This window comes from Phoca vitulina, unplaced genomic scaffold, assembly GCF_004348235.1.
Source record: "Phoca vitulina isolate PV1807 unplaced genomic scaffold, GSC_HSeal_1.0 scaffold2, whole genome shotgun sequence".
NCBI lineage: Eukaryota > Metazoa > Chordata > Mammalia > Carnivora > Phocidae > Phoca > Phoca vitulina.
The window spans coordinates 69943298-69969148 of NW_022589705.1; the positions used below are offsets into that span (position 1 = coordinate 69943298).

A 25851-nucleotide genomic window follows, 5' to 3' on the forward strand; every position below is an offset into this window, starting at 1 on the left:
CTTTACACTTCGTACAGGAGCTCTCTTTCCACCATCTCATTTGTTTTTCACTACATACACAGCACAGGTACTAATACTCCCATCTGATAAAGATACTCCATCCAGATGGACTGAGGGACTTGGGAGGTCACAGGACAAGCACGTGCCAGAGCTGGAATGAAACCCCACATGCCTGGATTCTCCATTCTGCGCTCTTAAACCACATGTTCTCCTCCCTCCAGAGAATTAATTACTCAACAGAGGACCCAAAACTTAAGAACGTATGGCTCTTTGAAGCCTGCAACATTAAGTCCATCAAGCCTTTTACCTTTAGTTTTCCTGATCATTCTCCTGGAAAAAGTACTCCAGAAGGCCAAGGTGGCCAGATTCTTACACATTTCAAAGTGGAAAGGTTAAGGTTTTCAAGCTTGTTAAAGCTACAGTTGCACACAGGACTGGGAGTCGGAGTTATCTGGTCACCAACCAAGAGTGATGATGAAAAGGTTTGGTAGATCAAGTTCACTCTTTGGGGGCCTGATGATGGGAAGTCACTCTATCTTTTCCCTTTAGTTCAAAGGAATAGCCTTAGCCTACCCCCCTTGTTGGAGATGTTTCCATAGGTGCACACTCACAGGAGGAATCATCTGGCTCAATACTATGCAGTGTTTCAAAATTATAGCTATTGCCACATTGTGAACATGGTGACAATGTTATTTTTATTATGTAGTCATTGCTCCAAGAAATCAGCATTCCTTTGTTCTAACTACCTCACTAGGGGTAAGGCAAGTATTATAAATCACAGCTAGGAAATATAAAGCAAATGATTATTTAAGAACACCATGACTCATCTAAAAATGCCAATCTCCGCAGTTCCAGATAAGAACACAAATCTAGCAGCTGCCCAAATGTGTGTGCATCTGCACAACTAAGGAACACCACAGGACAGCTAACACCAACTCTAACCTCTTATCTATGGGGGGAAAGTTCGTGAAATACTTACCTGACCTCAGTGAATTCAGGATTCAGGAAAGACAATTTCCCACCACACTCACTGGTGGTACTCATTTAGTACCTATCTATTTCTACTATGCTTTTTTTTTTTTTTTTTTAAGATTTTATTTTTTGACAGAGAGAGAGAGAGAGAGAGCGAGAGAGGGAACACAAGCAGGGGGAGCGGGAGAGGGAGAAGCAGGCCTCCCACCGAGCAGGGAGCCTGATGCGGGCTCGATCCCGGGACCCTGGGATCATGACCTGAGCCGAAGGCAGACGCTTAAACACTGAGCCACCCAGGCGCCCCTCTACTATGCTTTATTCTGAAAAGAAAGATGGCTGTGTTTAAAAACTTAAAAATATAATTCAGTTTGACTATGTATTTGCTCCTTTTATGATCAACCTGTTTAGTCACTTCATGTAAGATTATATGTGAACTCTGGGCGGAAAAAAGTATGTGTCTCCTTTTTCGGGAAAAGCAGCACACACAGGCAAAGGGGAGGCGGAAGGAAGAATTAATTAGTCCTATTAGACAGACATAGCTATAGCTTGTTTTTCACGGGCAGTAACAAGGTGCAGTGCAAAGAACACAGGGCTTATGTCACTAGGCTCTGCCTCTAATTTCCTCACCCACAAAATGGGGATAATAATCTTCTGCCTACTTACCTTAGGTAAATACTAAGTGAGAGAATAAATATAAAATCACTCCATTAACTATAAAGTACTATTTCGTATAAACATTACATACTATTACATTGTTTAACTACCTTCAAGGGTAGCTTCATGGGTATTTGGCCAGTTAATTAATTACCAGGAGAGAAATAATCATGGAATTCAGGATATAAATAATCAATCAGGTAGAGTGGCTGGAAATTTACCACTCCTTCTCTAGTGAAAAGTTTATTACCTTTATTTTAGATTGAGGATAATTACAACATACCTAGTCTAGAAACTAAATATACATGCCTTATATTAAAAATTCTGCTAAATCCTACAGATGAGGCTATCCTATTCCTGGTAATTTACATTGTATGCTGCTCAGCCATGTTATCATGATCATGTGGCTATATATTACTTGCTAAGCAAATGCCGTCAAATTCCTACATGTGTATTTTTGCTTCATGCAGAGGCTGCCGTTTGAGACTTTATAAAGCTAACACCAGTGAAGATTAAGCCCAATGCAACTCAGAAAAAAAACCCCAGCTTTTCCACTGGATGGAGGTGTGTGTGTGTATATACTTAAAACTTAAATAAGAAAGCTTAAGGCTTTACATACACACGTATAAAGAAACATATATATAACTAATTTCAAGGAACTACAAGGTAACATTTCAAGGAAATATTTGTACATTTTCAGAACAAGTGAAGGCTACCAGATTTTAGGGCAGTATTTCTAATCTTCTACATATCAAGGCACACACTGAAAATGTTAATATTAGTTTTCTGAATACTCAACCCATGGGCTGATACCGATGCCCTCATTCCATTTAACTTGTCACAAGATCATGTATCACGCATGGTGCTCTAAGTATTCTGAGAAAAATGTGGGCTAACAGTGATACCTTACTTTGTTATGTAGGCCTGAATTAGGGAAGTTATAGATATTCTGCAGTTTTAATTAAACTAACATTCAAAAAAATGAATAAGTAGCTTCAGAGTAAAGAATACTCTATATGGGAGCTCCAACTCAGATGAAAGGGGTGCACAATCAAAAAAGCTTACAGAACACTGACCTAGGGGCACCTGCGTGGCTCAGTCGGTTAAGCATCTGCCTTCGGCTCAGGTCATGATCCCAGAGTCCTGGGATCAAGCCCCGCATCGGGCTCCCCGCTTGCCAGGAAGCCTGCTTCTCCCTCTGCCTCTGCCTGCCGCTCCCCCTGCTTGTGCTCTCTCTGTCAAATAAATAAATAAAATCTTTAAAAAGAAAAAAAAAAAGAACACTGACCTAGAGGACTCCACCATGTTCATTTCTACATGTCTCAACTTAAGGGTCCAACTTTTTTTGTGTTTCCAATTTTGACACAAAGCTTCATTCTTCCGGTCCTTCTGTCCATTCTCTCTCCCTTGATTCCCTCCCATCTATTCCCCAGGTTCAGCTATAATCTCTATAGCTTAAATTCCAAATATACATTACCAATTCTGCTATTTCTCCAGCCCTGCAAGCTGGACATCTCCAACTGGAAAGCTGCCCAGAACTCAAACTCAAGCTCCATGTGTCCAAAATCTTCTTCTTTCCCCAAACCTGCTCCTTCTAACTTTTCAGTTTCTATCCTCCAGTCACCTAGGCTTAAAACCTCAGAGTCATCCTGGACTCTGTTCAATTCTCATCAACTTCTAGAATCTGTAGTAACAGTGTCCAACAGTGTCCATCTCCTGACCTTTCTTCATATGGTCACTCTCTTCAGGTCCTCATCACCTTCATATAGTTAACAAAAATGACTATGATGATGATGATAATAGCTAACACGCGTTTAATGCTGGGTGCCAGGTACAGTTCTAAGCCCTTTGCATTGCTCTTCCTTTTCACCCTCATAACAATTAAGGGTTGTGAACCTAGTATGTGAACTCACTGCATTGTTCACTGTTTCTGGTGTCTTCTACTCAAATTCTGCTTATCTCTACAGAATGATGCTACTAAATCTTATAAAAGCACATCTCTGATAATGCCACATCAACCTATTACCCAAAATCTTCAACATTCAACAGTTCACCAATGTCAACAGAGACAGTTCAAATTTCTTAACCTGACAGTCACAGCTGACCCCAACTTACTTCTCCAGACTTCTTTGTTTTTGCACTCCCTCCTGTCCCTAACTCGTCTCCTTATATGCTCTAAGCAGACTGGGCCATTTACTGCTCTCTTCAGCACATACTGCACTTTTTGAATCATGACCTTGCTCCTCCTTTCCCCGTGCCTAAAGTGCCCTTGTCCCTACCTCCCTGAGTCTAACGCCCAGCTACACTGCCTTCCTTCATTCCTAAGTCAAAAGTAAAGATCTCCCTTCCTCTGAATTCTGTGTCCTTTGGTTGTACTTTCCATATCAGTTTCACATACTTGATATACATCCTCTGTCTCCCCTGTTAGATCCTGGAGTAAAATTTTATTTGTACACATTTTTGAAGTCTCCACACGTAAGACATGCGTATGTGTGGTGAATTAATGAAAGGAAATGTAAAGCATCCACCTTCAGTATTTTCTCCTAGGTAAGAACTATACAGCTTAGGAAGATAAAGGAAAAATTCATTTTATCTGGGTATTTCCAATCAAGCAGGTCTTGCTTTAGTTTTCTATGTAAATGAAATGATGCAGACCAAATGATAGTACTTCCAAGAAAAAAGGTAACCAAGTGAATCAGCACTGCTGTTTGCTGTGGTTTGTCTCTTTTTCTTCCTTTGAACTAAGGAACACAAGGTCACAAGCTATGTTATGCCACTTTAAAGTTAAACATTTACTACATGGCTTTTTTTCTTTAGTTCTGCCTTTACACTGGAATTTACCTTCATTTCTTATCCTTCAACTGCCCTTTTTCACTACAGAGTGTAGCGCTGTAACTTAATTTATAGTAAACATTCTCAACAGAGGAAAACTTTTGGTCATGTATTGAACAGTGAGGTGTGGCTTTGCAATACTGAGGGGAGAGACGGGAAGATAAGGGTGACAATACAGACAGAATCGGACCAAGTTTTAAAGGTCTGGGCCCAATACTGATGAGACAGCAGAGAGAAGAGGTTAAAAAGAATACGAAGCTTCTGGGAGATGCAGACGCAAGGAAGATACTATCCAGCTATGTCTACTCTACTTTTCAGACACAGTACACCTCAGCACCTACACATCACATAAGATGCTTATCATTCAAGCTCTCACTCTTTCAGTAAATTGTAACTTTAGTTCAAATATATGAAGGTGGTAAAAAGAAATCCAACTACAAAAAAAAAAACTTTAAAAGGTTCCAGTAGTTTATGGTCTATCAGAGAATATGCAAATGAGAACAAAACCAAACACACACGTGCAGAAACACAACTACTTTGTTGGTGGTAAAGATTAAAGTCAACATAGTTAAAATATTATTTAGGGAGTATATAGACAATGATTTCTATTTCAGTCTTGTCAAATGCTTAAAATGATCCTGGGATCTTTGTTTATGAAATACCAGTTGGCTTAAGGACTCACTTGAAGAACAAAGCCCGAACTTGTTTGGGAGTTAGCTTGCTCTTGAGGTGTATTAACAACCACCACCACCAAAAAACAAAACAAAACAAAACCCCAACTGGCATGCAGGTGTTGTGTTTGTATACCTTAGTTTACTTCCTTGTAATATATAAAAGTAACCCAGCTCTCTGGGACACCTCAGCCACGTGGGCACCATTAACTTCCTAGCTGATTCTCTGCTTTCTGAATAAGCCAGTTGGCTGAGGCAAGAAATCTTCAGATCCCAAAAGGGACTGTAAGTCTGCTGCAGCAGACTTTCTAACCAACAGACTCCACATGGAGACTTCTGAACCACTTCCATGGCCCATTTTCTGTTCCTTCTGTGTTCAAATAGCAAACCTGTATGGATGTACCAAAAGGAAGAGAAATATGAAAAATAAAAAGTAAAAACCACCTAGAGGAATAAAAGAAACCTGGAATGAACTAAGTAGGAGATGAATCTCTGAACTTGCATAGGCCAGCCATTAAAAAGCTGAAAGATTGGGCGCCTGGGTGGCTCAGTTGGTTAAGCGACTGCCTTCGGCTCAGGTCATGATCCTGGAGTCCCGGGATCGAGTCCCGCATCGGGCTCCCTGCTCGGCAGGGAGCCTGCTTCGTCCTCTGACCCTATCCCCTCTCATGTGTTCTCTCTCTCTCAAATAAATAAATAAAATCTTTAAAAAAAAAAAAAAAAAAAGCTGAAAGATTGGGGCACCTAACCTTTCTGGGCCTCAACTTCCCCACTTTACAAGAAGGGAAGTAGACTAGATCCCTAGATGATTTCCATCAGCTGAACTTAAGAGTGTAATAGCTCTGTATGCATATATTATTGGGGCCGGAATAGACAAAAATAACTCCATTCGTGAAGACCATGTATAAATGATTAGCTTTAAGAATACTTTTGGGGTTACTGAAGCCTCCATGAAAGTATATACCTTCTCTAAAAGGAGACCTCATCTTGTTTTAGGAACAAAAAGCTCACAGTGACCATGACTGCTGTTTTCAAACATACACATCCCAGGAAGCGGACTTTTATGTGGAGAGGCCAATTCCAATTTTGCCAAATCTTATTCTGTGTGAATGATTCCTTCAATGCATAGAAAGGAGACAGACATCAATGCTGACTGACCACGCCTGATAGGAAGTGACTTAATAGGACAGGAAATCAAATAGATCACAAAATATCCACCCCCACCCCAAGGGAAGAAAAAAAAGTCCTAAAAATAGATGACACCAGGCATGTAAAATGGGTAAGAAATCCCCATGGGTTTCCACCATTGATCTTGGAAATGTATCTCACAATATGCATCAGCTATGTGGCATTCATGCTAGTGTTTATATTTTGATGCAACCAATTATTTTTTTCTTTATCCCAACATTTACTTGCTTACCACTACTCTGCAAGCTGTAACTACCTCCCAAGTTTGAAAACTGACCAAAAAAATATGACCACAAAGCAAACAAAAAAATGGCTCCAGTTTACTTTATAAATATTTGTTGCACAAACTAAAAATGAACCTCTGCTTAGTAAACATCTGCAACTATTAGAACTTACCTGCATTATAACACAAATCTCAGTACCCAATCAGAACTGGTTCCCAGTTTTTATTCTAAGAGGCTCCTAAATCTAGTAAGGGTTTTTAAAAACTCAGCATTCCCATTTCATCTTATTCTTAGATACTCTTAATTTTTGACAAAGGGGTTAAAATTCTTTCATCATAGGCATCCTGGTAAGGGAAGGTTTGATGGTCTCAACAAATGAATTACGTAGGGTCATGTCAGCACAAACGAGAATATGCATGTGAAGGCATGTGGAACCATGTTTAAAAAGAGATGTGTCGGGTTTAAGGAAACTCCTTGGTAAACATATTAAAATACTGGCATTTCTTTTCTTTGATGCCCCACCTATCTTCATATTTAACCCCTACCCCCCAATACTCTGGATTAATAGCAACTAATATTTATGTAGCAATTCACAATTTGCAAAGCACTTTGACTACATGATCTCATTTAAGACTCACCACTAAATAGGAAGGTGCTATTTTTAGGTCCCATTTTTACATGTGAGGAAGCTGACACTAAATGGCTGACTTGCCCAAGCTCACAAAGCTGATGATAGCTGAATGGAACCTGAACACAGGTCTCCTGACTTTAAATGGCCTGCTTTTGCTACCACACCATGCTGCCTCAAATACTGTAATCAGAGTATAAATAAATGCCCAAATCTAAGACCCCATCTAAGTCATCCCCACCCACACACACCCACCCCTAGTCTAAGTTCTAGTTAGCTGTGGAAGGTCCTATGCTCCTTATGGAAGCAGAGTTTTCTTCATTTTTCTGGAAAACATTTATCTGGCTAATGTGTTAAATAAGGAGATCATATAAACACCATTCGGCATATACTGGAAGATATCTTAGTCACCAGGGGTTCTGCATAGGCATGCCTATGTGCATTTTTCCAGGTAGTGGGTCAGATTCTCAGAGTCCATGACTCTGAAAAGGTTAAGAACCCAAGCTAGAGGCAATGGCTAGAGATCTTTCCAAGAAGCGAAATCCACAAAGTTCTCAGAGAGTTCTAATCAAGGCCTCATACTGTGCCCCACTTACCTTTCTGCCTTCCCTGCTCCAGGCATTCTCCCAGGCTAAAAGTCATTCGGTATCTACATCTGTTTTTTAAATCGTACATAAAACCTGGAGCAACTGATAACATATAAATCAATGACTTATAAAAAATAAATTTAAATTATCTGTTAAAGTGTAATCCTTAACACATACTCCTTTCTCTTATGATTTAACTTCCCAGAATGACAGTTTTCTTACCATAAGCATTCCAATTCCCTCAAAGAAGTTTTACAAACATAACTGCTTTGAACTCTTGAAATGCCATTCTTCACTAAGAACCCTCTAGATTACACAGAAGACAAGGTAGCGTGCAAGGAATTCTGAATCTGTTAGGCAGTTCACTCAACTATCATACCAAAAGGATTTAGAATTTTTTTGCTGGGGGAAGGAACAGAGAAGAGTGGGAGAGAGAATGAATGCAGCCCTATTGTCTTACTGCTTGAAAACTCCTAATCTGAATCTGTAACATATTCCTACTAACCACTCGACTTGAACATCAGAAATACAGTCTCTTTTCATCTTAAATAGAGCTTTTCAGTCTAAATCTGTATAAACAAACTTTGTCCTTCCATCTTTCAACTCCTCGGCAGTTTTTCAAGGTCACTTTTGCGAGCAACGACAGAGGCCTGCATCGAGAACTTTGACTGCTACACCACTCATTTGAAGAGCCCCAAATCTAAACCCCCATGGATCCTCTCTGGTAAATCCTTTATACGAGGGGAAGCCAGGGGAAGGCAATCAACACCCTCCAAACTTCTCCTCTACTAGGGCCTGCTCCTTTTCCCTACCCAGAGACTGAGTACTGCTGGCTCACTGCTCCACGCTGAGTCTGCTGCAGAAATGTTCCAATGACCTTCATTCCATATTTTCAAATAAGAAGAAAACAAAGAATTGCTTTTTAAAATCAAGTGTATTATAGATGTTAGTACATGGGACATAAGAGTTCACTATTCACAAAACCTGGCTGGTTACTGATTAGCAACCAGCATTAGCTTTGTATCCCTAAAAGAGGGGAAAAAATTATCAAGGGCAAAAGATAGGGTGCCTGTACTCTTAACTTTCCTATTCACAAAATGCAGGTAAATTAGGATTCAAAATATTTCATACAGAAAAATGAAAAGCACTTTGCTCACATTTTTAAAAGAACTAAACCAATGCCTGACAAAATGTGTTAAACTGGTAGAAAAAGATTTGCTCTTTTCACTGCCAATATAGTGGAAAAGTATGTTTCTCACCAACATTCTAAACTAGAATGTGTATTTTAAAACAAAGACTGTTACTTAATTACTGGTACGTATTAGAATAGAAGCAGACAGGTAAATCAAGAAAGTTACGGGAGAATTTCACATAGGCATGTGGGCCTTCACCATTAGAACCTGCATCCGTGCAAACCGTATTTTCACACAAATTTAGAACAGCAATGGTGTTGCTTCCACCTCTGAAAACACAGATGTCAACAAAGTGCATGGAAACAGAAAAAGTCTTACAACAACTCAGCTTATTCTGTAGGAAAGCTTCAGTGCACTTGAACAAAGGAAAATTATTTGGAAAACAGTTAAGTTTACCCAATGCAAAGAGAAAGTGCTTTGCTTCTGTGTGTCCCTGAAAAATGATTAGCCTTTCTTCATGTACCTGATCTTGTCAATACTCAGCTAGGAAAAGAAATCCTAGGTGAAGGGCATGCAAAATCTAAACAGAGCCAAGGTATTCTAGGTGCACCAAAAGGTATGCATGGAATGTAAAGTGGCCATTTTCTGAAACAGTGCAACTTGTCTACACTCTCTGAAGCTAAACAGTTTCTACCATTTTAACACAAAACAAAGAATTAAACTTACCGGGAACTGCATTAATTTTACATGTAGTTATTTATATCTCCTCGGACAGGGAGAATTTAAGTCACTCCTAGCCCTCCCCCCCAAAAGGACGGAGGAAACAAAAGGCAGCAGGAGATGCAGAAACCTGAGTCTGGAATGTCCACTCCAGTGAAAACCCGAACAGCTGTCCCCCCACCCCCCAGCAAACTATTCGCCATTTTTCTTTGTCTTTCAGCTGACCCCTGCCTCAGTGAAAAACTCCGAGGCTCCAATGAAGCCCTGCAGCCTCCTTCCACTTTAACAGTCAAAGGCATTCAATCTAGCATGCTATTTGACACCAAACCTTGCCTCCAGAGTGGTCCCATTGGCTGAGCCGCTTTATCAGCTAAGAACACAAAGCCATGATTGGCTGTTCACGTCATCAGTTACCTCCTTTGTACACTTCCTGTTTTAAAGTTACCTTGAGAAGCAGAACAGGGGTCAGATTCAGACTTCAAACTACAGGGAACTTAAGGCTTGGAAATGCCTGGCAAATACACACAGCAGATGCACTAGGGCCTCTTGTGTTTCCAAAACAGAGGAAACTGCAAATTTACAATGTTCTTAAAATCACACGAAAGGGTTGTTACAGTTCCCACCCAAAGGATTTCTTATTGGCTGTCAGAGTTCCACTTAAAAAATTTAAGGTAATTTAACTGCTTCTGATTGGCCATCAAAGATGTCTGTAAGATATTGCTACAGTATCCTATGGCAGTAAACCAGAGAAGCAATGTGCCTAAGATCGGAAAGTTGTGACTTAACTATCCAGTTTTCTCTTGAGCATTAACAGAAGAAAAAGCAAACAGGGTGGGCTCATCCAACAGCTCCAAAGAAAATGTGACCTCTTTCCAGTAACAAAGAGTGATAACAATGGCCATACAACAGCTTGTAGGATTTCTAAAAAGGCATCTGTCATTATGTCCCTGGTAATTTTGAAAGCACATTATTAGTACTAGTTTGAAACACAAACTAATCTAAATAGGAAAATTCTGGAGTAATATAAGAAGGTAGTGACAGAGATGGTGGCATTTCCAAAAGGTCTACCAGGAACCCGAGAGGGAAATACAATGATAAAGGGGGGGGGGGGGGACTGGCAGAGATAGAACACCAATTGACTATTGTTTAAAGCTCATTACAGTTTGATGGATTTATTATTTAGGATGGTCATAAAAAATGATTAGCTTTTAATATTACAGTGTTGATATCACAGACAATAAACTTTTTACCACATTTTCAAGAACAAGTAACAGGGATGATCTCAGGATAGACAGTGCAAGTACTGCAGTTACTGAAGACATTCTGGGGTGCTGAAGTTTACCGCGGTGGTCAAAGATTTGCTTATGGATTTTGGGCCCAACTGTTGAGGTTTTAAAGAGGAGCCTCCTAATATGGTGAAAATGAATTAACATGTCTTTTTTCTTTTCTTTTTACAAAATATTCAAATAGAAACATCGTACTATTACCAAAGGCCTTTAACAGTCTCCTTAGATCTGCTTCCTCCCTTGAAACCAAGTATTCCAGGACTAAACAACACAACTGTTTTGCCAGGGGAAGGAGACCTTCTCTAGAAATACCTCGGCTGACCTTACATGCAAAGTCATCATGGGCATATGCAGGGATTTGGTAGCGCCCTGAAACAGAAGCAAGGTGGTCCTTCTAATCGCTTTGCCATACTAACTTCTCTATACACATTCTACTCATTTCTCACATTGAAATGAATTAATTTCATCATGATTAGTGCCAGGTTCTATGCTAGGTATGTTACAGACTTTCCCCCTCTAATCCTCACTATCCGCTTTTATATGTGAGAAAGAGTGAAGGAGAAGTTTGACAAGTGGCTCCTAACCATACACTGAGGATGCAAACTCAGGTCCCACCTAGGGTGCTATTCTTTCTATTGTACCACAATGCTGATACCGAGACATGGGGCACCTCAGGGCACAGCCAAGGAAATTCTTAGGGGTCACATATATGTAGAGGTAGCATAAACTATTACACCCAACTTCATTAATTTAAAAATCAGAAATCTGACTGATGTTGAGCTTGATCTCTTGGTTGGAGACCTAGCTAAGTATGTGACAAAATAGCACCCTTTCCTTAAAGCCCTAAAGCTACTAGAAGGGACTGTCTCTCTTCTATCTCCAGCATACCCTGCAACCCTGCAGAAAGCAACTCCTGAGCCATAAAAGGCAGTGTGGGAGGACTACCAGCTGCTACAAAAAATCTTCCCCATGCCTTTCACCACCAATCCAGGCTGAAATTTCGTTCTTGTCCCAAATGCCCATCCTTGACTCTGTGTTTGATGTACCCGATTAAACCAAACATGTCCCTTAATACTCTGTGAAGGTCTTTGGCGTAGTTTTTACTAGTTCTTGGAAAGTTTGCAAGAAAAACACTTCAACCCCTATCTCTTTTCCTTTTTTAAAGATTTATTTATTTGAGAGAGAGAGGGAGACAGCATGGGGGAGGAGGACAGGGAGAGAGAAACTTAAGCAGACTCTGCACTGAGCACGGAGCCCTACTTGGGGCTCTATCTCACAACCCTGAGGACACGACCTGAGCTGAAACCAAGAATCAGACACTTAACCAACTGTGCCACCCAGGTGCCCCTCAACCCCTATTTCTCATCAACAGCCACCTTACTATAATTCAAGCTACAAGTGGGAAGAGAACTGAAGTTATCCTAGAATTTCCATCTGGCAGCCTGACCCATTCACTTACTATTGCTTTCTCCTCTCTAGCCTGTTGTTACTGTGGACTAAGAGCCTCATGGGATCTCTGGGATTCCAACTCACATTCTTCCCTGGTCCTGGATCTCAGCAGCCCTCCAAACCAGACAACTGCGTCGTCTGCCTTAAAAAACACCCAGATCACTATGAGGCAAATCTAAGGCCTCTGATTAAGTGGTTCAAGCTTAAATACTCTCAAAGTAGGCACAGTGGGAACTGATGCTCTTGGTCAGAAAATTCTATGACCCTGGCCAAGTTACTTAACCATCTCTGAGCTCACTTCATGTATAAAATGGAAGAAAATAACACCAACCCATGGGAAAATTGAGGCTTAAATGACAAGGTAAAGCACTCAGCATTAATACCTAGCATGTGGTAGGTACTCAATATCTAAATATACACTTGACTATAGCACTTATCATACATTATAATTACTTTCAACCATGTCTCTATTACCAGAGGAGGGCTTCCTGAAGACAGCGGCTGTGTTTTGTTTATATCCACATATATCCCCAGTGTTCAGTACAGAGGTATATCTCAAACACAACCTTAGCCATAGTGTCAACGAAGTAACAAGGAGTAGTGGGGATTGAGGAAAACTGGAGAGTGCATGTCCCATCTAAAGGGGCAGCCATTGTTCAGCTCCAACTGACAAATGCCATGGAGGAACACTAGTCCACTGCAGCAAGAGCTTCAAAACCAATCAAAGAAGCAAAAGCCAGATCCTGAACACAAAAAGGTGATGCTAGAACAGCTCCTGATCTGCCATCTTGAGGAATGACTGAAGGACCAGTGTTATGGCAGAAGTTGGCCCTAACCACCATGACAATTCTTGTCAAGTACAAGGTCTTGCTCAGTCCCCCAGCTAACCTAATCTTGGGAGGTTATACTGTATCACATCAGAAGCATAACTAGCAGCAAAGATATTGGGCTCTTCAGTGCCCTGAACAAACATTTTACTGATGGTACCCCTGATTTCTTTGGACTTAGTGAAGTAAGTAAACCCGGAAGCCCCAAGAAATATCAGAGAACCTCTTTAAAAAAATGAACTTTTCATATGTTGTGATGTGAACACAAAGCCATATTCATTTGAATATTAAATACATTGTATGACTTCTTACATACTAAGCTGATGAGAGATATATATACCAGTTTTGTACTGATGTTGTGATAGGTTAAGGGAATGGGGTATTTTTTTATGAATTCCTTTAATGCAACCACTCAAAATCAAACACTGTATTTTGCTTATGTAAATGAGAAACAAGGCTGAGTTAGTCTCCCAGTATTAGATAACACTATACAAACTGTTTTGTAATCTTTTGCACTTAAAAAATGTTAACTTTCCATATCAAATATGTATCTATATCATTTATAATTGGGTTATAGTCCATTGAATGGATGTACCATAATTTTCAATCAGTTTTATATTAATAACTTGTGTTTCCAATTTTTTTTTTACCTTTTGAATTTTTTGAGTAGTTTTCACAATATTACACTAGTTTCAGGTGTATAACACAGTGATTCAACTTCTCTATGTTATGCTCACCACAAGTTTAGCTACCATCTGTCACCATACAACACTACTCCAGTATCATTGACTATATTCCCTATGCTGTGCCTTTCATTTCTGTGGTTTATTCATTCCATAACTGGAAGCCTGTATCTCCCACTCCATTTCAGCTATTCCATGCCCTCCTTGGCAACCATCAGTATGTTCTCTGTATTTATAGGTCTGATTATGTTTTGTTGTTCATTTGTTTTGTTTTTTAGATTCCACATATGACTAAAATCATATAGTATCTGTCTTTCTCAGTTAGACTTACTTCATTTAGCATAATATTCTCTAGGTCCATCCATGTTGTCACAAATGGCATAATCTCATTCTTTTATATGGCTATGTAATATTCCACTGTGTGTGTGTGTGTGTGTGTGTGCACGCACCACATCTTCCTACCCACTCATCTATTGATGGACATTTAGGTTGCTTCCACATCTTGGCTATTGTAAATAATGCCAAGGCTACAATGAACATAGGGGTACATATATCTTTTTGAATCAGTGTTTTCATTTTCTTTGGGTAGATGCCCAGTAGTAGAATTACTGGATCATATGGTATTTCTATTTTTAATTTTTTGAGGAATCTCCATACTGTTTTCCACAGTGGCTGTACCAATTTACATTCCCACCAACAGCACACAAAGGTTCCTTTTTCTCCACATCTTTGCCAAGCTTATTTCTTGTCTTTTTAATTTTCTGACAGATGTAAGGTGATGTATCATTGCAGTTTTGATTTGCATTTTCCTGATGATTAGTGATGTTGATCACCTTTTCATGTGTCTGTTGGCCATCTGTATGTCTTCTTTGGAAAAATGTCTTTTCAAGTCCTCTGCCCATTTTTTAACTGGATTTTTTTTGGGTACTGAAATGTATAAGGTCTTCATATATTTTAGATATTAATCCTTCAATGTCTTCAATTTTAAAATATTGTAAACAGCATCACAGAGAACATCATTATGCCCATTCCTTGTACCCTCATTATCCCTTCCAGAACCACTGCAATGGCTTCATAAATAGTATCATTTTGTCTGGTTAAAAAACAAAAAACAAAACAAAACAAAAAAACCATGAAAGCCAGATTGTTTTAATGTTAAATCTTTCCATTTTCAATTTTGGTTCGAATTTTTTAATTATAAGCAGATCAAAGAAAATTAAGGGCTGCCAGATTGTTCCTCCTGACCCGTATCTTTCACCTGACTTGGTCGTGAACAACTATCAGTTATTTCCCAAACCAAATGCACCTTCAAGGTTTAAAAAAATTTATCAACACATTTTCAAAAGAATCTGACAGAAGTTCTGAAGATAATTTCCAAAGAAGTCCCAGAAATATTTTGAGCAATGACAGTATCATTAGAATAAGGAACACAGCGCTTCCTGATGCCCAGTAAATGGCTGCTCAATAAACTAATGAAGTGAACCAATAAATGAGACCTTAAGTGGATCATAAATTCTGAATTACTTGTTTTTAAAAAATAAATTATATTCTCCAAAGCATAAATTAAAACCAATGGGTGGAAAACTGTTCTAGAAAACTATTCTGTTCTCTCAGAGCTGTCCAAAGATGGCACAAGCTGCCTCAGAAGCTATGGATGGGGTTGTTAGCACAGGCTGTTTGAACACTTGACAGGAATATGTGAAGACAAGATGAAAAAGAGCAGCCATGTGGAGAAGCAGAGGGAAAAAAAGCCCAGTCTTTGCAGCTAGACAGATTTAGATTCTAATCCCTCCTCACCTCTTTTTAGCTGAGTAACCTCAAACTAGTTACTTAACTCCACTGAGGCCAATCTCCTAAACTATAAACCATCTTGCAAGGCTGTAAGGATTAGGGATACTTTCATTCATTCAATAAATACTTATGTGTAGGTATTGTGCTAGGTGTTATGCTAAGATCTGGGGATCCTAAACAATACACAGTCCTGTCCTCAAGGAGACTAAAGTCTTTTATAACAAAAAAGAAAATTAAAACAGGCAATCATAGTGTTGTGTGTTAAGAGTTCCAACAGGAGCAAATGCATAGTACAAGACATAAGTAGATCCCCTAACCCAGGGCCTAACTAAATTTCAGGCTGAGGGCGCCTGGGTGGCTCAGTTGGTTAGGCAACTGCCTTCGGCTCGGGTCATGATCCCGGAGTCCTGGGATCGAGTCCCACATCGGGCTCCCGGCTCAGCGGGGAGCCTGCTTCTCCCTCTGACCCTATCCCCTCTCATGCTGTTTCTCTCTCTCTCTCTCAAATAAATAAATAAATAAAATCTTTTTAAATAAATAAATAAATAAATAAATTTCAGGCTGGTCAGAGACAACTCCTTGGGGGATTTAAAATTGTAAGAAGAATAGGAACCTACTGAGACAGACAAGCAAACTGCATGTGCAAAGTCCTGGAGCTGACAGAAAGCATTACATTCCTGGAATGGCTATAGTTTGATATGGCAGCAGCCCAGTGACAAGAGGCTAGAAGTTAACCTAGAAAAGTGAACAGGCCTGGACAAGACTAAGATACTAGAACTTTATTCTGAAGACAACAGTGAGCCACTGAAGAGCTTTATGCATGGGACTGGCACAATCAGAATTACCCTTTTAAAAGATCATTTGGGGTATAGTATGGAGAAGTAGACAGGGTGGGAGCATGACAGCTCCAGACAGATAGCAGGGAAAACAAGACCTTGCATCATCTAGTTACTGGAAAATGTGGTAGTGCAGATGTTGAACAGATGAATGGGAAATATTAAGAAGATAAAAAATCATTAAGACCAGTGGTTAATAATACCTGTAGAATAACAACACTGTGACTGATAAACGGCAAGTGCTCTAAAAAATGGTAACTGCTAGGGCGCCTGGGTGGCTCATTCGTTAAGCATCTGCCTTCGGCTCAGGTCATGATCCCAGGGTCCTGGGATCGAGTCCCGCATCGGGCTCCCTGCTCGGCAGGAGGCCTGCTTCTCGCTCTCCCACTCTCCTTGCTTGTGTTCCTGCTCTCGCTATCTCTCTCTCTGTCAAATAAATAAATAAAATCTTAAAAAAAAAAAAAATGGTAACTGCTAGTATTATCGCTAATATTGGCAACTGGGTTAGATGACCTTTTGAAATCACATTCATCCCTAAGAGTCTATGTGATTTTGGAGATATGTTGTATGTTCCCAGACAAATCCTTTCCCACTATTGGCCAAGCTGTCATATACAAAAAGATTCATTTTTTACTCATAAACTCTCTATACCAGAACTGTTCAACTGGGCCCCACTACACACTAGTCATAACATGAAATGCTTATTAGATGTTCTCACAAACAGGGTTCCAGAACCAAATAAGTTCAAGAAACACTGCATTATGTATCCTCTCTCTTGAAGGGTCATAAGGACATCAACACACACACTCTGAATACTAATTCTGCAGTAAAGAAATGCATTTCACTTTAGACATCATTCTGTCAAGGATCCTTTTTCCAACTCCAGAGGACATTTAATACATTGTATAAGAACTAATGTTCAATGAAACAGCTTAAGAAATGCTGCTCTAAGCTGCCTTACAGATTTTAGTGGAATGATGATTAGAGGCAACTCTATTCTGACCACTTTCCAAAATGGTTGGAGTTTTACACACATTATGGCATTTCCCTTTTAATTTAGTCCTACTGAAAATGACATTAAATATCACCATAAATAGCAATCCTCTGCCTCCCAAATTATCGCCAACCGAGTGTGCTTTGCTTTTTTAAAAGGCCACAACTTTGTCAGCTGATAATGAGCAAATTCTAAGCTACTTACCCTTCAGGATACAGTAATAATTTTTAAGACAGTTAAAAATGACAAAGATGTTCAACTGTGCAGACTGCATGTACTTTCACTTTCCTCTTTTATATGAACGATCATGCCACCAGTGAGGGGATGTGTTTTCTTAACTCCGGGCAAAAAATCTCACTTCATATAGATCACTGGACAATGTGCAGCTTCTGACGGCAGGGTTGACAGTAACAGAAATTGTGAAACCTTCAGTACAGTAGGCCCACCCTATCTATAGGAGATACATTCCACCACCCACCCCCCCAGTGGATGCCTGAAACTGCAGGCAGTATGGAACCCTATATACACTGTTTCTTCCAATACGTACGTATCTATGATGGAAGTTTAATTTATAAATTAGGCACAGTAAAGAGATCAATAACAATAATTAATAATAAAATAGAACAATTGGGGCGCCCGAGTGGCTCAGTCATTAAGCGTCTGCCTTCAGCTCAGGTCATGATCCCAGGGTCCTGGGATTGAGCCCCACATTGGGCTCCCTGCTCCACAGGAAGCCTGCTTCTCCCTCTCCCACTCCCCCGCTTGTGTTCCCTCTCTCGCTGTGTCTCTCTCTGTGAAATAAATAAAATCTTAAAAATAAAATAAAATAGAACAATTATAATAATATACTGTTATGTGAATGTGGTGTCTCTCTCAAAATCTCTTACTGTTCTGCACTCACCCTTCTTGTGATGATGTGAGATGATAAAAGGCCTGTGTGATGAGATGAACTGAGAGGAAGGACATGAAGTGAGGGGCACTGTGATGCGGCGTTAGGCTACTACTATCTTCTGACAATAATCAGAAGAAGGATCATCTGCTTCCGGACCACGGCTGACCGCAGTAACTGAAACCATAGAAAGCGAAACTGTGGAGAATGGGTGGGACTGCTGTAACTCTGATAGATTTAAGCCAATGACATCATACAAAATATTCTATACTCCAAAATCATTTCCTATGAGTCACTGAAGCATTTATTGAAGCACTGCTCAAGATCACTATTTATAGCTCATACCCACGAATGTATTTAAGATTAATTCTTGGGCACCTGGGTGGCTCAGTTGGTTAAGCGACTGCCTTAGGCTCGGGTCATGATCCCAGGGTCCTGGGATCGAGTCCCACATCGGGCTCCCCCTGCTCTGTGGAGAGCCTGCTTCTCTCTCTGTCTCTGCCTACCACTCCCCCTGCTTGTGATTTCTGTCAAATAAATAAATAAAATCTTTAAAAAATAAAAATTAAAAATTAAAAAAGATTCTTGAATCTGATCTAACAATATATTGTTGGCTTTAAATGGAGAGTATTCATCTAAATAAGACACTTTATATATCTTGGACATGAAGATTTGAACCTATGAGTTAAACCTATTCTACTGGAAACATTCAAATGTATAGGTTAGCCTAGTCCCTCTCTCTAAACTACACCTGAAGTTTATCCATTAGAAAGCTCTCATTATATAAAAGTACACTGAATTTAGAAGTAATCTGTCTGCAGACAAGGACTTTTTTTCTTTTTTAATATTTTCTTTTTAAGCAATCTCCACACTCAACGTGGGGCTCAAACCCACAACCCCAAAGTTCAAGAGTCACACACTCCACCGACTGAGCCAGTCAGGCACCCCCAAACAAATAAAGACTTAAACCAAAATAGAAAATACAACTCCCACGCTGAAAATGAGCACAGCTGTTGCCTCACCGTTATCAGGTACATCACTGCTACAACATGGAGAAGTGTGGGAAGGGTGCAGCAAATTTTGCAACCTGGCAAAAATTTCTGCAGGCAGAGGGATTTTTTCCTGAACCATTCCACAATGTTGTCTTCCTGCTTACTTCAAAGAAAATGTTACCCAGGTGACTAGAAACCAAACTGACAGTCCTACTTCAACTGACAGTTTCTACAATTAGAAATTTTTTTTAAATGACTATAATGCAAATCTCTTTCTGGATTGAAGGATAAAACTGGTTGTTCTGATTTCAATAATTATCGCTATCTGGCAAATACGGAAAAGTTCTCATCTCATCAAAATCATTACCACTCAGGACCTGAGGATTAACAGAGCAATCAGGAGACAACCTAACCCTGAAATAATCCTGCTACTTCATACATTCATAAATACAGACTAATAATAATATAGATCCATTGTAAACCAGCTCCTAAACCACAACGTAACTAAATTAGGTTATTTCTTTCATGCCAAGTGGTTGCTCCCCCATGTAGACATCTTACCATACATAAAAGAGTAGATAATTACAAAAGGCCTCCTTATTAGGGAAGCTCTAACAGGCTGAAAGGACAGATTTTATGCTGTTCTAAAAAGAAAATGATGTGTCCTCTCATTTATTAAGGTCCACTTGGTGACAGGCACCTACTGTATGCTACTGTATTCATTTTTCCTAACTACTCTATAAGATAGGTGTCACCACCAATACTTCACATAAGAAGAAACTAAGGCTCAGACAGGTTGAGAAACTGACTCCCAGCTCACACAGAGGGTAACTGCATTGCAGAAGAATTCTTTCCCAGGTCTGACTCCAGCGTCAGCAACTACACTACCCCCTCCCAACAGCACTTTTTGGCCAAAGTATTTTAAATCCATTTCCTCCAACAATTAATCTACTTAAATTATGTTAGGTGCTTTTAGTCTCTGGGAAAATACTAAAATGACCTTGTAGCCTTCCTAACTAGTCACAGTACATGCATGAAAAACTGAATAAACAAAATGAAAAGAGAGACTGGAAGACATCAGATAACTCACAATCAGTCTGCTTTGAGCATAAGAAACTGAATGGAAAAGAACAACTTGCTGGCTAAGGAATGTTCCTCCTAGGTTGTATGCCTGAGGTTGGAATGAACCTCAAGAAGGTCGTCTGCGACCTTTTTTTCTTTTAAGATTTTATTTATTTGACAGAGAGAGACACAGCAAGAGAGGGAACACAAGCAGGGAGAGCAGGAGAGGAAGAGGGAGAAGCAGGCCTCCCGCTGAGCAGGGAACCCGATGCGGGGCTCAATCCCAGGACCCTGGGATCATGACCTGAGCCGAAGGCAGACACTTAACCATCTGAGCCACCCAGGCGCCCCCGTCTGTGACCTTATAATGTCCTCTGCCATTCTCCCTCCTATGAACTTGTCAAAGGACAAAAGGTGCCTTAGAGTCATCTCCATCATCAAGTCAATGTTTCCACAGAAGAGGCAATGCTGCCCAGTGGAATGAGCACTGGACTGGGAATCCAGTAATCTGAGTTAAACCTGGCTTTCCCCTTGCATAGCCAAGTGACCTTGTCAAGGTCATCACACTCTTGAGGGCCTCAGTACAAAGCACTTGCCTAAAAGAAATCAAAAGCCACTTCCTGATCTAAGATGCAAGAATTTTTCTTTTCTCCTAATATTTTAGGGTGTCAAGAGAACAGTGTTTGGGGCACCTGGGTGGCTCAGTCTAACGTCCAACTCTTGATTTCAATTCAAGACATGATCTCAGGGTGGTGAGATTGAGCCTCATATTGGGCTCCATGCTGAGCGTGGAGTCTACCTAAGATTCTTTCTCTCTCTTTGAGCATCTGACTCTTGATGTTGGCTCTGATTGTGATCTCAGGGTTATGGGACTGAGCCTCATGTCAGCTCTACACTCAGTGTGGAGTCTGCTTGAGATTCTCTCTCCTTCTCCCTCTACTCCCCCCATGCTCTCTCTCTAAATGAATAAAATCTTAAAAAAAAAAAAAAGATTCTCTCTCCTCTCCCCTCCCCTATCCCCCCTCACGCATTCACTCTCTCAAGAAAGAAAGAACCCAGTATTTAAGAGTAAGGGTTCCACAAATTTTGTAAGAATTAAGAGTTATAGGGGTGCCCGGGTGGCTGCATTGGTTAAGCGTCTGCCTTCGGCTCAGGTCATGGTCTCAGGGTCCTGGGATCAAGCCCCGCAACCGGCTCCCTGCTCAGCAGGGAGTCTGCTTCTCCCTCTCCCTCTGATGCTCTCCCTGCTTGTGCTCTCTCTCTCACGCTCTGTCTCTCAAATAAATAAATAAAATATTAAAAAAAAAAAAAAAGAGCTATAGACCTATGCTTGAATCTGGGCTCTGCCACCTTATGTGACCTTGAGCAAATTACTTAACTCCTCAGTTTCTTCACACCTAAAAATGCAGGTGGTAGTAGGATCGGATCTACCACATAGCGTAGCAAATAATATGCATAATACATTTATACCCTAGCTGGTACAATGTAATCACTCAATAAAAAGTAGTAACTATAATATCATTCCTGAGCTTGATTCATAGATTTTTAGTGGTTCAGCATCTCTGAACTAAAAGAGATGTGAATTTCAAAATTGCCTCAAAAAGACAACTAGCACCAACCCGCATTTCACTTTGCCTCTACTTCTCTTTAAGTGGGCATAAGAAACCCTGTATCTTTTCTAGTATAATGAATCAATTTTGACCAAATGGAAAATATGTACGCATAAATGAGATAACAGAATTGTTACAAGGATTTAGAGAACAAAACATGGACACAGTCTGTTAAACACTAAACATTAGTATGAGTCTACTTAGAAGGCAAAGTTGATGTTCTCAAGTTTTTAACATAAACTCAGACCTACTCAGACCTCCTGGGAGTTCAAGATTTCTAGGGTGGTCAATTCCAGATGATAACAAGGCCCAGCAACTGGCCATGGGTGTAAGGAGCTAAGAGGAATGAAGGTGATCACTGGTGTTGAAGAACAGATACTTAAGAAACGTTTGCTGAATAAAAAGCAAATATGTGTACGCTTGTTTTTGCAACCTTGTCTAGATTTACTAAAAAAGAAACTAAACTATGGATGCCATAACATTCCTCATATTCTGCTAACTTAATGACTGAGTCAAACAAAGGTTAGATGACCAATGTACAAAATGCATGGCAAGCCCTATTTCCCCTTATTCTTTTGACTCTATCTTCCACACTGCAATGTAATTGCAAATAAAAAGGAGGAGACCTTCACCTAATTGTATTAAGTCACAAAGCAACTCAGACTTCCAATTCACTGGTCTCCCCTCGAAACCGGAGTTATTTAAAGATTTCCATGCAAATACTAGAACTGCAAATAATTTTTTGTATCCAGTTTCAATTTTACACATCATTTAAGATAAGCATATACTAGATTCACTATCCCACAGTTTGAAGAAGGCACTAGGCTTCTGGACAGGTCCCAGTGTTTGGAGACAAACATCTTAAAGAAGTAGTGATATTTGAAAAAGCTCCCAAATGAGTTCTTTATACACTTGGTAGTTCCTCATTCCTTGGCATTAAATACTTGCATAGAGAGAGACTACGGCATCAATTTTCTTAAGTCTGATTTTAAAGAATGAGATTCTTAAACTTTCTGTACATGTTTTTCCCTATTATCTACCTGGCTTCATAAAAACTCCCAACAGTTTACTTTGTAAATCTTTTTCCACACAGTAGAAAACAAGAGCTATGATTTAAATACCTAGTTGAAGAACCTATATTCTATATGGTTCCTATTCTGTGGTCTGAATCTTTGAAACAGTACAACAAATTCTTGTTAATTATATTCTCCCCACTCAATACACTCCTAACACCCAGCAATCAAAGAAAGATGACCCACTTTGAAATGTAACACTATCTGACAGTTTGACTAGTCAGGTTTATACTGATAGCATGATATAGCAGTAAAACTACAGGCTTTGGCATCAGACAACTTGGATTTGAATTCCAGTTCAACCACTGAGTGACACTGGACAAGCTACATAACCTTTGTGATCCTCAATTTTCTCATCTCCAATATGGGAATGATAATGCCTACCTAACAGTAAATGTGCCCCAAAATGTCAATTCCCTTCCTCTACTACTTTCCTTTTCTCTCTTGAAAATTTTGTTGCATTCACATAAAGCTGACCAAATTTGAAAACCAGAGAAGTTTCTTGAAATTGAAACGATGAAAACAGATGTGTAACAACTATCTAAAGCTAGAAAGGACCACATAACACAGACAAGGAAAAAAAAGTTAGGAAACACAGAGGTTTAACACAAATGTGTTTCCATGATCCCCAAACCTTGGGAAGAGCAAATGTAGAACAATTCATTACAATAAAATGGAAAGTGATAAAATACCCTCAAGCTGACTCTAACAACTCTTGACTAGAACAAAAGTTTTCTGAAATACAAACCAGAAAGTGTTGACAAGTTCTGTAACTCATGACAAGATGCAAGAAACTATGCACTAGTTTATTCTCCTTCCAAGCTGATTAAAAAAAAAAAAAAAAATTAAGTGCACATGAGGATGGGTGTACTTTTTAGGCATATATAAAAGAAAACAAATAAGCCAGGTCCAGGATCTCTGTTAAGCTCTCTTCCACTAAAGAGGAACGTGACAATATCTATTCAACAAATAAATGCCAAGTATCTAATACCTGCTAGCAAATGTAGCTTTAGAAACTCAGCCCTGACATGTATCCTTCCTAATGCAGGAAAACTTCATATACATCTCAAAATTAGCTGCATGGTCCTGAGACCCAATAATCTATAATTGCTCCCTTACTATAATTCCCAAGTCTGAATATGTTCCCCCAAATGCTTCACACTTCCTCATTCCTATAGATCTGCCACTACTTAATGCTGTGCCTCTTAGGCTTGGCATTGTTTCTAGGACCCGGCACGTTGGTCCAATAGGATCCCTCTCTCAGGCTGGTTCTGTTCGTTTTCCCCTGATATCACATCCCAGATCTGGTAACTGAAACCTCGGTTTCAATGCTGGCACTCTCCAGCAAAATCCCAATCTGATCCTATCGCTTAGATAGGTCCCTAACGCCCTGGTGCCCTTCCTCCTATACCATGCCCTCAGACCTGGCATCCGTGGACATCGAGGTCACTCACAAACTGTGTTAAACTCTATCTTAACTATAGAAAACAAACTGATGGTTATCAGAGGGGAGGCAGGTCAGACGATGGCTGAAATAGGTGACGGGGATTAAGGAATACACTTGTCGGGATGAGCACTAGGTGATGTATGGAATTGCTGAGTCACTACCATGTACACCTGAAACTAAAGTTAACACTGTATGTTAACTATGCTGGATAAAAAGCAAAAACAAAACAAAACAAAAAGACCTTCCAAGTCTAGCTCTCTTGGCTCTCGAAGATCCTCTCAGCCCCTAACTCAGGTTTCAGGGTTTCCAAGCCTGGCACCCTTGGGGCTTGTACGCCCTTATACTAGGCCACGCATGTTCCATGGAGGATACCTCTGGAGTTAGAAGTGTCACCCACTCCGGACCGTGCACAGGCTATCCTCGAAGTACCTGCCAGACCATAACCCTGTCTTCCCCCTTAAGGTCTCTAGGCTCGCCCCCAGCCTCCACCCCACGCCTGCACCGAAGGGGGTCACCACCCTGCTGCCCCAAGCCGCAGAGGCTCGCATCCCTGCAGCCTCCGATTCCTTCATCACCCCCCAGGCCGGAGCCAGCGCGACCAATAAGGTGCCAGGTCCGCGGCCTCCCCGCCACCGACCAATCACGAGCGAGCCCCCCCGCAGTCGCCTTCCGCCAATGGGAGAAAGCCCGCGGGCCGGGCCGACGAGGCGCACGGACCCCAGGAGCGCGACAGCGGCGGGCCCGGCGAGAACACAACATGGCGGCGGGCAGGCCGGACCGAACTACAGCGGCGGCCGCGAGAGGGAAGTGAGGTCTCCGCCGAAGGCGGGAAGCGCTGCCCCTCCCCCCGCCGCCGCCGCTCGCCTCTCACCCTCCCTCCCACAGACGCTCCCGCACACTCACACGCCTCCGCTCAGGAGTCCAGGGAAGAGCAGGAGCCGCCTCCGCGCTCCTGCGGAGTCGGGCAATGCAGAGGCCTGGGCACGGCGGAGGGGAGGGGGAAGCGTGCGTCACGGAGAACGGAGCGCGCGCAAAGCGGGGGCACAAACAAGATGGCGGCCACGCCGTTTGCACCGTCTCCCCCCCTCCCCCCCTCCCCCTCCCCCTCCCCCTCCCTTGGCGCCTTGATTCCCTGTATCTTGTAATGCGCAGAAGCTGAGTTGTTTGAAGTCTCGCGAGAATTAAGAAGGGGCGACGACCTGGGGAGGAGGAATGAGATCAGAGAGCCTTCTGACCCCACCCCTTTCTAGAGGGTCCGGAGGCGTTGCCTGGTGACCTCCACAGGGCGTTCTACGCTTGTGGG

General features: G+C 40.9%; 1 protein-coding gene across 3 annotated transcripts in view; it reads right to left on the reverse strand.

Moving 5' to 3' along the window:
* The window catches only part of NFYC (nuclear transcription factor Y subunit gamma), a 66347-nt gene extending 40700 nt beyond the window's left edge, over nucleotides 1-25647 (reverse strand). Inside the window, exon 1 of one of the 3 annotated variants that reach the window (XM_032431724.1) lies at nucleotides 25452-25647. The gene's annotated coding sequence lies outside the window, so the exon portion shown is untranslated. Of the gene's footprint in view, nucleotides 1-9615; nucleotides 9824-25451 lie in introns of those variants that run through there. The other 2 variants (XM_032431741.1, XM_032431734.1) reach the window with 2 other exon arrangements.
* Nucleotides 25648-25851: the final 204 nt, after the last annotated feature.